Source organism: Mustelus asterias, chromosome 22 (assembly GCF_964213995.1).
Source record: "Mustelus asterias chromosome 22, sMusAst1.hap1.1, whole genome shotgun sequence".
NCBI lineage: Eukaryota > Metazoa > Chordata > Chondrichthyes > Carcharhiniformes > Triakidae > Mustelus > Mustelus asterias.
Genome location: NC_135822.1, coordinates 18,072,639 through 18,090,162, shown reverse-complemented (window position 1 = coordinate 18,090,162; position 17,524 = coordinate 18,072,639). Strand labels below are relative to the sequence as shown.

The 17,524-nt window shown below is 44.1% G+C and overlaps 1 pseudogene; it reads left to right on the top strand.

Annotated features, from left to right (window-relative positions):
- Positions 1–12,806: 12,806 nt before the first annotated feature.
- LOC144509741 (peptidyl-prolyl cis-trans isomerase pseudogene) lies at positions 12,807–13,366 on the top strand (annotated as a pseudogene).
- Positions 13,367–17,524: the final 4,158 nt, after the last annotated feature.

Here is a 17,524-nt window from a genome sequence, read left to right as displayed (position 1 = left end):
CCCAACTACGGACCTTAAGCTAACTGGCCTGTAGTTACCCGCCTTTTGTCTACTTCCTTTTTTAAACAGCGGCGTAACAGTAGCTGTTTTCCAGTCAGCCGGCACTACCCCAGAGTCCAGCGAATTTTGATAAATTACTACTAACGCATCTGCTATTACCTCAGCCATTTCTTTCAGTACCCTGGGATGCATTCCATCCGGGCCCGGGGACTTGTCTACCTTCAGTCCTATTAGTCTACCAAGCACCACCTCCTTAGTAACAGTAATTGTATTAAGGACCTCCCCTCCCACCAACTCTCGATCTCTAATATTCGGCAAACTATTTGTGTCTTCCACCGTGAAGACCGACACAAAGAACTTATTTAAAGTCTCAGCCATTTCCTCGTTTTCCACTATTAAATACCCCCTCTCATCTTCCAAGGGTCCAACATTCACTCGAGCCACTCTATTCCTTTTTATATACTTGTAAAAACTTTTACTATCACTTTTTATATTTTGAGCTAGTTTAGTTTCATAATCTATCTTTCCTTTCTTAATCGCTTTCTTAGTCGTTCTTTGTTTTTCTTTAAAGCTTTCCCAATCCACTAATTCTCCACTATTTTTGGCCACTCTGTACGCATCTGATTTTATTTTAATACTCTCCTTAATTTCCTTCGTTATCCAATCCTATCGTTATTAATGGAAGGGTATTGTGGAGAGTCATAGAACAAAGAGATCTCGAAGTACAGGTTCATAAGTCCTTGAAAGTAGAGTCACAGGTGGACAGGGTGGTGAAGAATACATTCAGCTTGCTTGGTTTCATTGGTCAGAACACTGAATACAGGAGTTGGGATGTCTTGTTGAGGTTGTACAAGTGTAAGGCCACACTTGGTCATTGGTCAGAACACTGAATACAGGAGTTGGGATGTCTTGTTGAGGTTGTACAAGTGTAAGGCCACACTTTGAATACGGTATATAGTTCTGGTCACCCTATTGTAGGAAGGAGATTATTAAACTAGAAAGAGTGCAGAAAAGATCTACTAGGATGCGACCAGGACTCGATGGTTTGAGTTATAAGGAGAGGCTGGATAGACTGGAACTTCTTTCTCTGGAGCGTAGGAGGCTTAGGGGTGATCTTAGAGGTCTATAAAATAATGAGGAGCATAGATAAAGTAGATAGTCAATGTCTTTTCCCAAAGGTAGGGGAATCCAAAACTAGAGGGCATAGATTTAAGGTGAGAGCGGAGAGATACAAGAGGGTCCAGAGGAGCAATTTTTTCACAGGGGTGGTGAGAGTCTGGAACGAGCTGCCAGAGGCAGTAGTAAAGGCGGGTACAATTTTGTCTTTTAATAAGAATTTAGACAGTTACATCGGTAAGATATGCATAGAGGAATATGGGCCAAATGCAGGCAATTGGGACTAGTTTAGTGGTTAAAAACTGGGTGGCATGGACAAGTTGGGCCGAAGTGACTCTAACTACTTGTTTACTCCAGTTAATTGGTTGTTGTTCAGAAAGGATGTTGGGTCAAACACTATCCACCAAAGTGCAATGCAGCCTTTTTACTGGGCATGACCAGGCATTTTAAATGGCAATAAACCCCTTAATGACCCTTTGAATAGTTGTATCTAGCACAAGCTTCAACTACTTTGCTAACTTGGGCTCAACTGGCATTTTGGTTCTTGGAGGTCATCCATGAAGGAGCAGTCAAATATAATTCTTCCCTCTGGCTTTAAATTCTGAGGAGAATATATGATCATGTTAATCATATTTCAGACAGAAAGCTGGGTGATACAGAATGATAGAACGTAGATTTGTTGTTATCCATGATGCAGATTCCATATAATGGGTGGCACAGTGGTTCGCACTGCTGCCTCACAGTGCCAGGGACCCGAGTTTGATTCCCGGCTTGGGTCACTGTCTGTGCGGAGTCTGCACGTTCTCCCTGTGTCTGCGTGGGTTTCCTCCAGGTGCTCCTGTTTCCTTCCACAGTCCAAAAGACATGCTTGTTAGGAACATGGGCTAAATTCTCCCTCCGTGTATCCGAACAGGCACTGGAGTGTGGCGACAAGGGGATTTTCACAGTAACTTAATTGAAGTGTTAATGTAAGCTTACTTGTGACACTAATAAATAAACTTAAATTTATATCTTAGCTACACCATATAGAGAAACAGTAAGCAGTGGTGATTTACTTTCCACAAAGAGGAATATAAGAAATTGGATCACTGTGGCTACTTTCGCTAGTCAACTCAAAATCAGTTATACTTAAAGACCAGGGTGAGGCTGTCTGTTTGTTTGCCAGCTCAAAGAACAAAGAACAGTACAGCACAGGAAACAGGCCCTTCGGCCCTCCAAGCCTGTGCCGCTCCTTGGTCCAACTAGACCAATCGTTTGTATCCCTCCATTCCCAGGCTGCTCATGTGACTATCCAGGTAAGTCTTAAACGATGTCAGCGTGCCTGCCTCCACCACCCTACTTGGCAGCGCATTCCAGGCCCCCACCACCCTCTGTGTAAAAAACGTCCCTCTGATGTCTGAGTTATACTTCGCCCCTCTCAGCTTGAGCCCGTGACCCCTCGTGATCGTCACCTCCGACCTGGGAAAAAGCTTCCCACTGTTCACCCTATCTATACCCTTCATAATCTTGTATACCTCTATTAGATCTCCCCTCATTCTCCGTCTTTCCAAGGAGAACAACCCCAGTCTACCCAATCTCTCCTCATAGCTAAGACCCTCCATACCAGGCAACATCCTGGTAAACCTTCTCTGCACTCTCTCCAATGCCTCCACGTCCTTCTGGTAGTGTGGCGACCAGAACTGGACGCAGTACTCCAAATGTGGCCTAACCAGCGTTCTATACAGCTGCATCATCAGACTCCAGCTTTTATACTCTATACCCCGTCCTATAAAGGCAAGCATACCATATGCCTTCTTCACCACCTTCTCCACCTGTGTTGCCACCTTCAAGGATTTGTGGACTTGCACACCTAGGTCCCTCTGTGTTTCTATACTCCTGATGACTCTGCCATTTATTGTATAACTCCTCCCTACATTATTTCTTCCAAAATGCATCACTTCGCATTTATCCGGATTAAATTCCATCTGCCACCTCTCCGCCCAATTTTCCAGCCTATCTATATCCTGCTGTATTGCCCGACAATGCTCTTCGCTATCTGCAATTCCAGCCATCTTCGTGTCATCCGCAAACTTGCTGATTACACCAGTTACACCTTCTTCCAAATCATTTATATATATCACAAATAGCAGAGGTCCTAGTACAGAGCCCTGCGGAACACCACTGGTCACAGACCTCCAGCCGGAAAAAGACCCTTCGACCACTACCCTCTGTCTCCTATGGCCAAGCCAGTTCTCCACCCATCGAGCCACTTCTCCTTGTATCCCATGAGCCTTAACCTTCTTAACCAACCTGCCATGTGGGACTTTGTCAAATGCCTTACTGAAATCCATATAGACGACATCCACGGCCCTTCCTTCATCAACCGTTTTTGTCACTTCCTCAAAAAACTCCACCAAATTTGTAAGGCACGACCTCCCTCTTACAAAACCATGCTATCTGTCACTAATGAGATTGTTCCGTTCTAAATGCACATACATCCTGTCTCTAAGAATCCTCTCCAACAACTTCCCTACCACGGACGTCAAGCTCACCGACCTATAATTTCCTGGGTTATCCCTGCTACCCTTCTTAAACAACGGGACCACATTCGCTATCCTCCAATCCTCAGGGACCTCACCCGTGTCCAAAGAAGCGACAAAGATTTCCGTCAGAGGCCCAGCAATTTCACCTCTCGTCTCCCTGAGCAGTCGAGGATAGATGCCATCAGGCCCTGGGGCTTTGTCAGTTTTAATGTTCCCTAAAAAACCTAACACTTCCTCTCTCGGAATGGAGATTTTCTCTAACGGGTCAACACCTCCCTCCGAGACACTCCCGGTTAACACGCCCCTCTCCTTCGTGAATACCGATGCAAAGTATTCATTTAGGATCTCCCCTATTCCCTTGGGTTCTAAGCATAATTCCCCTCCTTTGTCCCTGAGAGGTCCGATTTTCTCCCTGACAACTCTTTTGTTCCTAACGTATGAATAGAATGCCTTAGGATTCTCCTTAATCCTGCCTGCCAAGAACATCTCGTGACCTCTTTTTGCCCTTCTAACTCCCCGTTTGAGATCTTTCCTACTCTCTCTGTATTCCTCCAGAGCTCCATCTGTTTTTAGTTGCCTGGACTTAACGTACGCCTCCCTTTTCATTTTAATCAGATCCTCAATTTCCCTGGTTATCCACGGCTCTCGAATCCTACCTTTCCTATCTTTCCTTTTTACAGGCACATGCCTATCCTGCAGCCTTATCAATAGTTCCTTAAAAGACTCCCACATGCCAGACGCGGACTTACCCTCGAACATCCTCTCCCAATCAACATCCACCAATTCCTGCCTAATCCGGCTATAGTCAGCCTTCCCCCAATTTAGCACCCTGCCCGTAGGACAGCACTCATCCTTGTCCATTACTATCCTAAAGTTAACAGAGTTGTGGTCACTATTTGCCACATGTTCCCCTACCGAAACTTTGATGACCTGACCGGGCTCATTTCCCAGAACTAGGTCCAGTATAGCCCCCTCTCTAGTCGGGCTATCTGCATACTGTTCCAAAGAACCTTCCAGTACGCATTTTACAAATTCCTCCCCGTCTGGTCCCCCAGCTCTAAGCACTTTCCAGTCTGTGCCAGGGAAATTAAAGTCCCCCACTACAACAACCCTATGTTTTCTGCACCTATCCAGAATCTCCTGACATATCCTTTCCTCCACTTCCCGTGGGCTGTTGGGTGGTCTGTAGTACACCCCCAGCATAGTGACTGCACCCTTCCTGTTTCTGAGTTCCACCCACAGCGACTCAGTACATGACCCCTCTAAGTTGTCTACCCTCTGCACCGCGGTAATATGCTGCTTAACTAATATCGCTACTCCCCCACCTTTTTTAGCCCCTCCTCTGTCTCGCCTTATACCCCGGAATATTCAGCTGCCAGTCCTGTCCTTCTTTTAACCAAGTTTCCGTCACCGCAACCACATCCAAATTCCGCACAAGCATTAAGGCCCTAAGTTCGTCTGTTTTACCCGTTACACTCCTCGCATTGAAGCAGATGCACTCCAGACCTCCAGGCCCAGTCAGGTCCTCCTCCTCCAGAGTGCTCCTCTTCTTAGCTAGCCTTGTCCTGGCTCCCAGCTCGACCCCAGCCTCAGTATTTACTGACCTCCTGTTTTGTTCCCCACCCCCCTGCCACACTAGTTTAAATCCTGCCGAAGGAAAGGGAATTTTTTTTCAAAGGAATATCTCATATTCAGTTTCATAAATTGAGTTTGATTATGTAGCTTTGCCCACTTTATTCACAAGATATATAATATGTGCATAACATATGCAACAAACTTCTGTGTTGAGACATTTAGATGATGAAAGTAACATCACACCAGGTCACCTTTATACGTTTCTTATGGCTGATTATGGAGTATCATTGCAAAGCTGGTTGCCTGCCTCGCCGCATGGGTGGGGAGATATGGGAAGCTAAAGAAGCCATCAACAATAGTTTTCTTCCTTATGCCATTTCTATTTTCCAAAAAGAAAAAAATGTTGTGCCCTTACTGATAGTAAATATGGGACCTCCTATGGTAGTGATCTCAGAATCGACTAGGAGGAGAACTAGAGGAATCGGATGAGAATATCAGGTTACAAAAAACATTTGAATAATGGTAGGTCTTCTATAACATTGTTTATGGTCGGTCAGAGGATGCACTGCTTTATAAGGTCAATGCAATTGCAACTTGTAATGTGCAATGTGTTATTCTGATGCTCTGATTGCTATTGGCTGTTTCTGGTCCAAGAATGAATATGTGGACACTGGGTGATGACTAAATGAAATTCAGTTGGATAGCCTATTAATACAATTGGATAGTCACTTGTTCACATGCTTTGGGTAAGATATTTTCAGGAAAGTGCATTCTACCCCAGTCCCCCATATAACATCTGGGGGTTTATGCCAAAATTGGGAGAGTTGTCTCAAGCAACAGCCTGATATAGTTATACTCACAGAATCATATCTTACAGATAATGACAAGACAGAGTACAGGAATGAGATAGAGAATCTGGTGAACCAACGCCTCTTTCTCAGAAGACTAAGGAAATTTGGCATGTCAGCTATGACTCTCACTAAGTTTTACAGATGCACCATAGAAAGCATTCTGTCTGGCTGTATCACAGCTTGGTATGACTCCTGCTCTGCCAAAGATCGCAAGAAACTACGAAAGGTTGTGAATGTAGCCCAATCCATCATGCAAACCAGCCTCCCATCCATTGACTCTGTCTACACTTCCCACTGCCTCGGCAAAGCAGCCAGCATAATTAAGGGCCCCACGCACCCCGGACATTCTCTTTTCCACCTTCTGTCGTGAAAAAGATACAAAAGTCTACGGTCATTGACTCAAAAACAGCTTCTTTCCTGTTGCCATCAAACTTTTGAATGAACCTACCCTGCATTAAGTTGATCTTTCTCTATACTCTAGCTATGACTGTAACACTACATTCTGCACTCTCTCGTTTCCCTCTCTACAGTATGCTTTATCTGTATAGCGCGCAGGAAACAATACTTTTCACTATATACTAATACATGTGACAATAATAAATCAACTAATGTCCCAGACACCACCATCACTATTCCTGAATATGTCTTGTCTCACTGGCAGGACAACCAAGCAGTACAGTAGTATACAGTCAGGAGGGAATTGTCCTAGGAAGCCTCAACATTGACTCTGGACCCCATTGGCACCAGGTCAAACATGGTCAAGGAAACCTTCTGCTGATTACTTTGATGAATCAGTGTTCCTTCACGTTGAACACTGCTTGGAGGAAGCACTGAGCATTATGTACTCTGCAAGAGTAGCTCGGTAGTAACATCACAGGCAGACCTGGCTGTGTCCTAAAGGACATAGCTGCTAGACTGGAACTGCGTCAGATGGTGAGGGAAGCAACAAGAGGGAAAAACATCATCATCAACCTGCCTGCTACATCTGCATCTTTCCATGACAGTATTGGTAGGAGTGACCACCGCACAGTACTCGTGGAGATGAAGTCCTGCCTTCACATTAAGGATATCCGCCATCGTGTTGTGTGGCATTACCACCATGCTAAATGGGACAGACTTTGAACAGATCTAGCTGCTCAAGATTGGGCATCCACGAGGCACTATGGGCCATTAACAGCAGTAGAGTTATACTCATCCACAATCTATAACCTCATAGCCTTGCATATCCCCCACTCCATTACCACCAAGCCAGGGGATCAACCCTGATCCAATGAAGAGTGCAGGAGGGCATGCCAGGAGGCATACTTAGAGGTGTCATCCTGGTGAAGATACAATACAGGGCTATTTGCATGCCAAACAGCAAGTAATAAGCTAAGAGATTCCACAACCAATGGATCAGATCTAAGCTCAAGTCTTGCCCCATCCATTGTGAATGGTGGTGGACAGTTAAGGGCTCCACAAATATCCCCATCCTCAATGATAGAGGAGCCCAGCACATCTGTGTAAAAGATCAGGTTGTGAAGCATTCACAATAATATTCATCCAGAAATGCTGAGTGGATGATTCATCTCTGCCTCCTCTGGAGGACCCTAGCACCACAGCTGCCAGTCTTCAGCCGATTTGATTCACTCCACATGCTATCAAGAAATGGCTGAAGGCACTAGATACTGCAAAGTCAATGGCCCTGACAATATTCTGACAATAGTCTTGAAGACTTGTGCTCCAGAACCTGCCGCGCCCCTAGCTTAGCTGCTCCAGTACAGCTACAGCACTGGCATCTACCCAGCAATTTGGAAAATTGTCCTGATACGTCCAGTACCTAAGAAATAGGATCAATCCAACCTAGCCAGTTACTGCACCATCAGCCTACATTCAATTGTTAATAAGGTGATGGAAAGGGTCATCAACCGTACTTTCAAATGACATCTGCTCATGGATGCTCAGTTTGGGTTTTGCCAGGGTCACTTAGCTCCTGATTTCATTACAGCCTTTGGTTCAAGCATGGACAAAAGAGCTCAATACCAGAGGCGAGTTGAGAGTGACTGCCCTTGACATCAAGGCAGTATTTGACGAAGTAAGGCATCAAGAAGCCTTAATAAAACTGGAGTCAAGGGGAAAGATTCTCTGCTGGTTGGAGTCATACATGGCACAAAGGAAGATGGTTGTGGTTGTTGTCCTCCCCTGGAAAGAGCCTGTCCACCAACTACAAGGCACAAGTCAGGGGTGTAATTGAATACCCTCCGCTTGCATAAATGAGTGCAGCTCCAACAACACTCAAGAAGCTCGACACCATTCAGGACATGACGGCTTGCTTGATTGTTACACTGTCCACAACATTCAATCCCTCCACCACAGATGGCAGTGACAATCATGTGTACCATCTACAAGATGCACTGCAGGAACTCTCAAACATTCCTTGGGCAGCACCTTCTAAACCCATGATTACTTTCTTTATACATTTTCTTTCTTAAAACTTCCTCTCCCTTCTGATTTACCTTTTTTGTAGTTCATTTTTATGGGATGTGGGTGGCGCTGGCTTGGCTGATACGATAGTGACTTTTAAGGGGCGTCTTGACAAATACATGAATTGGATGGGAATGAAGGGATTTGGTCCCCAGAAGGGTAGGGGGTTTTAGTTCTATCGGGCAGCATGGTTGATGCAGGCTTGGAGGGTGGTAGGGCCTGTTCCTGTGCTGTAATTTTCTTTGTTCTTTGTTCTCTTTACTGCCATCTAGAAAGATGAGCAGCAGATACCTGGGAACACCACCACCTGGAGGTTCCTCTCCCAAGTCACCCACCATCCTGACTTGGAAATATACTGCTGTTCCTTCACTGTTGCGGAGTCAAAATCCTGGAATTCCCTCCCTAACAGTATTGTAGATGTACCTACACTCAAGAACTGCAGCAGTTCAAGAAGGCAGCTCACCACCACTTTCTTGAGGGCAACTAGGGATGGACAACAAATGCTGGCCTTGCTGGCGCCACCCACATCCTGTAAAAATGAATTACAAAAAAGAAAATTGGAAAGGAGAGGAAATGTTTCAAGAAGAAAATGTATAAAGAAATAATGTAAGAACGTGGAAGTAGTAAGTGACTTTCAGTACTGATGTATTTTATGAGAGAAAGGTTAATTATTATTGATTGAAGATTATGGAAGTAGTTCAGAAAGATCAATTACTGGATTGAAGAGAATGGACTTGAGAGTCCTTGAATATATATGGTTGAAGATTGAGAAATTGAACGATTGATGCCATGGGATTTTGTAGGTCTTTTATTGTCAATGGATTAGTGCCATTAATGCGGTCTGGCACAGATTTCACCTTCACCTTAAGACAGACTTGTGTTAAAATATAATTTCATGGTCATTGACATCTCTCCCAGGGGTCATTCTTTATCTCTGAGTCTAAGAAATAACTATCAGATAGCCTACCTGTTGATGTGACATCCAGGGTCACACACATGGAGTCACAACAGGAGTCCATGCACCATAATTAGCAGGATGAACCACAGTGATGAAATGTGCTTTTTCAGCCAGGAGACAGGAACGTCAACGACAGAATATCATCCATTACTATCGAATCAGCTAAGTTTGCACCAATTAAGAACCAAATATAGGGCAATAATCATTTAACTAACTTATATCGATTAGAGTGGAGAATTGACAATGCATCGCATTTAGAATCATAGAATCACACTGTGCAGAAGAGGCCTTTGGCCCATTGAACCTGCACTGACACGTAAGAAATACCTGACATGGCATTTAGCAGCACTTGGCCCATAGCCTTGAATGTTATGACGTGCCAAGTGCTCATCCAGTACTTTTTAGAGGATGTGAGGCAGTTTCCCTCCCTACCCTCCTAGGCAGCGCATGCCAGACTGTCACCAACTTTTGATTCATAGTTTTACCTTGCATCCCCCCACCAAAGCCTCCTGCCCCTCACCTTGAACCTATATCGCCCTCATGACTGACCCTTCAACTGAGAGGAACAGCTGCTCCCCATCCATCCTGTCCATGTCTTTCATAATCTTGTCCACTCAATTAGTCGGCCCTCAGTCTTCTCTGCTCCAACGAAAACAACCCAAGTCTATCCAACCTCTCTTCATAACTAGAATGTTCCATCCCAGCCAGCATCCTGGTGAATCTCCTCTGCACCCCTCCAGTGCAATCACATCCTTCCTATAATGTGGCAACTAGAACTGCACACAGAACTCTAGCTGTGACCTCATCAAAGTTCTATACACTTCAACATGACCACCCTGCTTTTGTGATCTATGCCTCAATTGATGAAGACAGGTGTCCCATATGCCTTTTTCAGCACCCTACTAACATGCCTTTCTGTCTTCAGAGATCTATGGACAAATGTGCCAAGGACCCTTTGTTCCACAACTTCCTAGTGTCATGCCGTTCATTGAATACTTCCTTGTCAAATTACTCCTTCCAAAGTGTACCATCTCTCACTTTTCAGGGTTAAATTCCATCAGCCACTGTCTGCCCATTTGACCATCCAGTCTATATCTCCTGTAGCCCTAGGCACTCAACCTCACTGTTAACCACCCGGCTAACTTTTTGTGTCATCCACAAACTTACTAATCCTACATCCCCTGCATAGTCATCTATGTTGTTTATTGGGGACCCAGCACAAATCCCTGTGGTACGTCAACTAGATATTGAAAAAAGTGTTTCCTTGAATATTTGACTAAATAAAACTCAAATTAATATCAATAGAATTCTCAATTAGTTCAAACCCCACGTTGCATATAGACCTAGAGAAGTATGTGAGGGGTGTAAATCTTTAAAAGTAGGAGGGAAAATTGGTACCAATTTACATATAGAATTATATACCAGATGTTACAATGGCACTTCTGCATATCAAGTGAGGGTGCAGCTCAGCAAAATGCTTTGAAATACAAGGAAGTTTCTAAATGCATCAACTTGCTTGTTGCGTAATGTTGCAGCATGTATAATTGGTCTTAAGTGGTAAAGCAAATTTATTTTTAAGTGAGACTTATTGCAAATTGTCAAGATCTTTATATAATTCCTCTCTCAAACTGTTTTGAGAATTTTATTTCTATAAGAGCTAAGCTGCAATGACAGTTCTTGGTCCTTTTTTTTAATGGTCCCTTTCCATGTTTGCACTGGAGTTGGAGAACCTATTGTGTTTTTCAATCACTGGTATCTAATAAATCTTTCAGGTGTGCCAACAAGTGCAATTGTTTGTTCATCAGTTTTTGCAAGATTTTTGGGATGTACCCACTGACTGAATTTTTTAAATGGTTCTCTGATGTGGGCAGGATATATATTGGATATGGTTTAAATATGTTAGATTTGATGGAGGGAAATATGAGTGTGTAATGCTGAATTCAGTTTTGCCAGGACTGACTGTGTGTTAGCCAAAATTGAGACTTGTGAAATCATTGATTATTTTGATACCTTTTGAAAGAAAATATAATTTGTTATAGTCTGAAAGGGTTGTTTGCTGAACATTAGCAAGAAAAATACGTTTGACAGCCTACTTTGCTCCTTAATTCTGACCATGTGTTCTGTAGAATATTGAAGAATGTGATTTCTGTTAATTTCAGTATATTTATGATCAATTTTAGTTCAAAAATAAGTGTTTTGTGCTGACTTTAGTGACTGAGTGCTCGGCAATTATTCCTTCATTTCTAATTGATGCATGGTAAAAGGGAAGTAACGTCTTGGGCAATTCTGTTTCTTCAGTGCTTCCTTTTTTTATAGAAGAAAATGTAACTTTTTAGAAAATTATGATTGGCTTTTGTTTAAAATAGAATGTCACAATTTTTATCTTTGTGAATATCCTGAAGTTGATTTATCTTTCCATGCTACTTTGTTCTGGTAACATCACTGCCAGGGGAAGATTCCAGAGGGCCTTGCTTGTAAACAGCAAGGGTTGCAACTTAAAACCAGCTGAAGAATTGCTCTGAAGCTGCGCAACTTTAGGAAATTGTGCAATGGATAGTGGAATGTATATTTCTATCCTGCAGCTTAGTTTCCCAGATTGGTTGGCTCTCCAGGCAGATTGAAGTCACCCAATAATGAATTTTAAGTCAGAATTCTGTAAGTGAATGTTTGCTGAAAGCATCAACTGCTTTTCGCATTCTTTTTTATTATTATTTTTGATAGATACAAATTCTGCAGTGTCAGCGACATCAAAAAACTGCCACAGATTTTATGGTTAAATACTTGTGGAACTCAAGGGCAAGACTAATTCTAAGTGCAAAAGAAATGTGGTATAATATGAGGGAGAAGCTTAAGCTTTTAGTTTAGAAAAAATGCAGGGAGGACAGGAGATATGAGGAGGGGGGGGGGGAGGGGGAGAGACCCTCATCAAAGTATAAGTGAAATATTAAGTAGCATAGATAAGGTAATCCCAGATTACTGCTTCAAAGTAAGCCGGCAAAGCAGGACCTGAGGACATGATTGAAAGCTAAAAGTGGAACAGATATTGGGGAAAAGAGTGGCAAACACTTGAAATAGTAGGCAAAATGTTTACAATGCATTCATGCCCTAAATGAGAGCATTGATTTACTCGTGCTAGACTTGCTGAAATCAGAGACTACTTCTGGACCACAGGGTATTTACATTCAGAAAGTGAGAGATCCGATCAGGCTGGAGTCCAGGAAGCATGAAACTGGAGTGGACTGTAGCATGTCATCATATTGAAGGATGAAGTAATATTTCAGATTTGTCTGAAAATAGCATGCCAAGGTACAGAAGTAGTCGCTCTGTTATAACGGAATCAGGATGGCTGTTCAGAATCCCCGAGTTTTCATGAATATTTCTGCGGGCAGCGAGTCCCTGGGTCGGATCGTGATGGAGCTCAGGGCTGATGTCGTCCCAAAAATTGCAGAAAATTTCCGTACATTGTGCACTGGTGAGAAGGGGTTTGGTTACAAGGGCTCCTCATTCCACAGAATCATTCCTGACTTCATGTGCCAGGGCGGTGACTTCACAAGGCATAATGGCACTGGTGGGAAGTCCATCTATGGTGAAAAGTTTTGGGATGAGAATATTCAGGTGAAGCGCACAGAAGCTGGTATCCTGTCTATGGCTAATGCTGGGCCAAATACAAATGGATCCCAGTTCTTTCTCTGCCCCGTGGAAACTCATTGGTTGGATGGAAAACATGTTGTGTTTGGTTCTGTGGTCGAGGGGGTGGATGTTGTGAGGAAGATGAAAAGTCTGGGCAGCCAAAGTGGAAAAACCTCCAAGAAAGTTACCATCACTGATTGTGGGCAGCTGAACTAATTGTATTTGCAAATTGAATTGTACAATTTAAATAAAATGTGATCATTTACACTTCAAAAAAAAGGTACAGAAGTATGATAAGGCAGCATTAAGATGTGTGTTTGGGTTTGTAAAGGAGCAAAAGACAGAAAAGGAGTCATAGAGGTATATAGCACAGAAAAAGGCCCTTCGATGCCGGTCAATAAAAAAAACTACATAACTATTCTAATTCCATTTCCCAGCACTTGGCCCATGGCCTTGTAATCCTTGGCATTGCAAGTGGGCATCTAAATACTTCTTAAATGTAATGAGGGTCTCTGCCTCCACCACCCTTTCGGGTATTGATTTCCAGACTTGATGAATAGGTGATCATTCTGGCGTTTGTCGTCGTCTTAGATTTCACTTCAGTGTATAGTGGAGGATCACCTCGAGGAATGATGAGGAGGCTTCCAGAGTACCGACAAGGTATGACCATGGCTAGTCAATGTCTCTCTGGAAAATAACTTTATCAAGTTCCTTAACCCACACTCTGTTATCTTTGTGTAAATGTGACCGGTGTCTGGTGCAGTATACTTTAAGGTTCCATATATATGGTGAAAAGCAGAGGTCTTACTACAGAGTCCTGGGAAGTCCATTTGTCATATTCTGCCAATTGGAGAACAAACCCATTACCCTTGTCTCTTACCTCCCAACCAGTCACTTAATAGAAGGAAAGTATAGGAAGATCGAGACAAAAAAATGGCTTATAGAGGATTGCAAACACAAAGTGAGTAACTTTAAAACCAGCTTTAAAATCAATAATAAATGCAGAGAAGTTATGGGCAAGGTGAGGCTAGAGCATTGTGTGGCTAGAATTGTTGCTTAAAAAACTAAAAATAAATTGGTCTGCCTTTACATGGAACGAGTCAATGTGAGCAGTCACTTGGTTGTACTTGACTTGAATATTGCTGAAAAAAGAGATGTTGAAGCTTTTTGTTTTGCACTCAGGCCAATTGTGAGAATATCAAATTTCAAATGATCACAGCAATTTATACTGCAGGAGGAAAGGGTGCTGATTGGTTAGCCAATCATGGAGAAATGGGGAACAATAGGCTTCCAACGTTTCCATGTAATTCAGAAAATGCAAAGCTTGAACATATTCCATTTGCAGCATGGGTTTAAAAAAAAACTCAAACCATTGCAAAACAACATATCCAAAAATTACAAACAGTGCAAAAAAAAGTCATTTTTACAATACTATACGATGCTTATTTACACGACATTACAACCATTACATTTCAAAACTTAAAACTATATACATACATCAGATTTTACTGTGTGCTGTTATTTTCCAGTTTAGCACACAGTTACGCAGACTGAGGGTATTCTGCAGCTACCAGGCCCTCAGTCTGCTTCGATTGAAAGGCTTTACACTGTGGCCTTTCCCCATTGTGCCTTTGCGGCGGCTGCCTCAAGCTTGAGCGCGTCCCTCAGCATGTAGTCCTGGACCTTGGGATGTGCCAGTCTGCAACACTCGGTCGAGGACAAATCTTACAACCGGAAGATTAGCAAGTTTTGGGTGGACCAAAGTGCGTCCTTCACTGAGTTGATGACCCTCCAGCAGCAGTTGATATTTGTCTCGGTGTGCGTCCCTGGAAACAGCCCGTAGAGCACAGAGTCGTGCGTCACTGAGCTGTTCGGGATGAACCTCGACAAATACCACTGCATCTCACTGCAGACCTTCTTTGCAAAGGCACATTCTACAAGGAGGTGTGCGACTGTCTCATCACCCCCGCAGCCGCTTCGAGGGCAGCGTGCGGTGATGTTGAGACCTCGAGCGTGCATAAAGGATCTGACGGGGAGTGCCCTTCTCACCACCAGCTAAGCCAGGTCTTGGTGCTTGTTTGTGAGCATATATTCCATTTGAAGCATGGGTTTCCTCAATCATGAATTCTGCTTCAGTTCAGTGCACTATTGAGGTAGTGCAGAATCGGGGTGTCTCACTTTTTGGTTGAGATGTTAGGTTCCACCTGACCCTTGTGGTGGATGCAAAAGGTACCAGACGCCATATGAAGAAGATTTGGAATGTTTTTGTGATGTCCTGATCAACATTTAACCTTTAATATCACTAAAACATTATCTGATCATGTATTTCATTTCTGGTTATAAGACCCTGCTGTGTGCGAATTGGCTGCAGCACATTGTTACAACAGTGACTACACTGCAAAACAACTTTGACTAATATGCTTTGAAACATCCTGGGGTCATGAGACTTGCTGTTTTGTTTTTCCTTTCACTTTTCCTTTTTCTTTTCCTTTCCCAAAATAAGACAGTGGATAAGTAAACTTTAATACATTTCTCATGCAATCCTGCTATTAAAGATGGCACTTTGTATGATCTTTTATTATATCTTGTAATAAATGTTGTCATGGAACTATATTTTGCTCCTCGGGTTTGGCTACTAGTAGATTTCTTATCACCCCATTGCAAGGTTAACAGCTAGTTCATCTCATTGATATTTGTGGATGCTTGCCCTGCATAAATTAACTGCCATGTTTGTCTATGTAACAACAATCTTTGATCATCAAGGTTGATCATTGTATGTGAAGGTATTTAACAAGTTTGTGAGGTGTGAGAAATGCAGGTCAGTCTCCTAGCAGACAAATCACATTTCCCTCTTGGATGTGAGATGATGGGAAATAGCATAGAAACATTATTACAAGTACATTACGTGCTGAGAAAGCAAGATAGATCCATTAGCCTGAGGTTGGAGGAATGCATGCTGAAAGTAGAAAAGGCAAGGTTTCTTGAGTATTATTAATGAATTAAATATTAATTCAGTATTAATTTAAATATTGGAAGTCCATTTGGACTGAGAATCCGAGGCTTTCAAATATTTTGGTGAGTGGCCCACCTGCCAAAGTTGTTCTTGATGTCTTAACATAAAGAAAGTGTCAGTTTCAAAGTCTGAAACGGACTTTAAGACAAAAATCATTTATGGGATGATTGGACCAGCATTTACTGCCCATCCCTAATTCCCTTGAACTGAGTGGGCCATTTCAGAGGGCATTTAAGAGTCAGCGACATTGTGGTGGACCTGGAGTCACATATAGACCAGACAAGGTAAGGATGGTAGATTTCTGTCACTAAGCGACATTTTTGAACTAGATGGGTTTTTAAAACAATCAACAATGGTTTTAAGGTGAGCATTAGATTGTGGCCGATTTTTAAAAAAAAAATTAAATTTGAATTTCATGGCCTGCCATGGATTTTGAACCCAGGTGCCCATCCCGAATTGCCTTAATCTTAGTTAAAACAGTTTTGTTATTTTAGGGTTGCCCTCTGGGGTTTCAGAGCAGGGTTTCATTAGGTTGATTGACAAGAGGGAAATCAGGAGTGGGTTGAGCGAGGCTCACCGAGAGGAGGCAGTTGCAGTTTGAGGTTGAAAAGGAGCCGTAGCTCTTTTCCTTGTACTTTCTCCCTCTCCCACCACCCCCTCCCTCCTCTCTCTCTCTCTCTCTCCCCACCCCTCTCTCTCTCTCTCTCTCCCCACCCCTTTCTCTCTCTCTCTCTCTCTCCCCCCACCTCTCTCTCTCTCTCCCTCTCTCTCCCTCTCTCTCTCCCCACCCCCTCTCTCTCCCCAGCCAGGTCTCGCGCTCTCTCTCTCTCTCTCTCTCTTCATCACCCCCCTCCACCCCTCTCCCTCTTCCCCCACTCCCCACCCCCTTTCCCTCTTTCCCCCCACCCCTCCATCCCCTCTCCCTCTTTCCGCCCCCCCCACCCCCTCTCCCTCTTCCCCCCCCACCCCCTCTCCCTCTTCCCCCCCCACCCCCTCTCCCCTCTTCCCCCCCCACCCCCTCTCCCTCTTCCCCCCCCACCCCCTCTCCCTCTTCCCCCCCCACCCCCTCTCCCTCTTCCCCCCCACCCCCTCTCCCTCTTCCCCCCCCACCCCCTCTCCCTCTTCCCCCCCCACCCCCTCTCCCTCTTCCCCCCCACCCCCTCTCCCTCTTCCCCCCCCACCCCCTCTCCCTCTTCCCCCCCCACCCCCTCTACCTCTTCCCCCCCACCCCCTCTCCCTCTTCCCCCCCCACCCCCTCTCCCTCTTCCCCCCCCCACCCCCTCTCCCTCTTCCCCCCCCCACCCCCTCTCCCTCTTCCCCCCCCCCACCCCCTCTCCCTCTTCCCCCCCCCCACCCCCCTCTCCCTCTTCCCCCCCCCCACCCCCTCTCCCTCTTC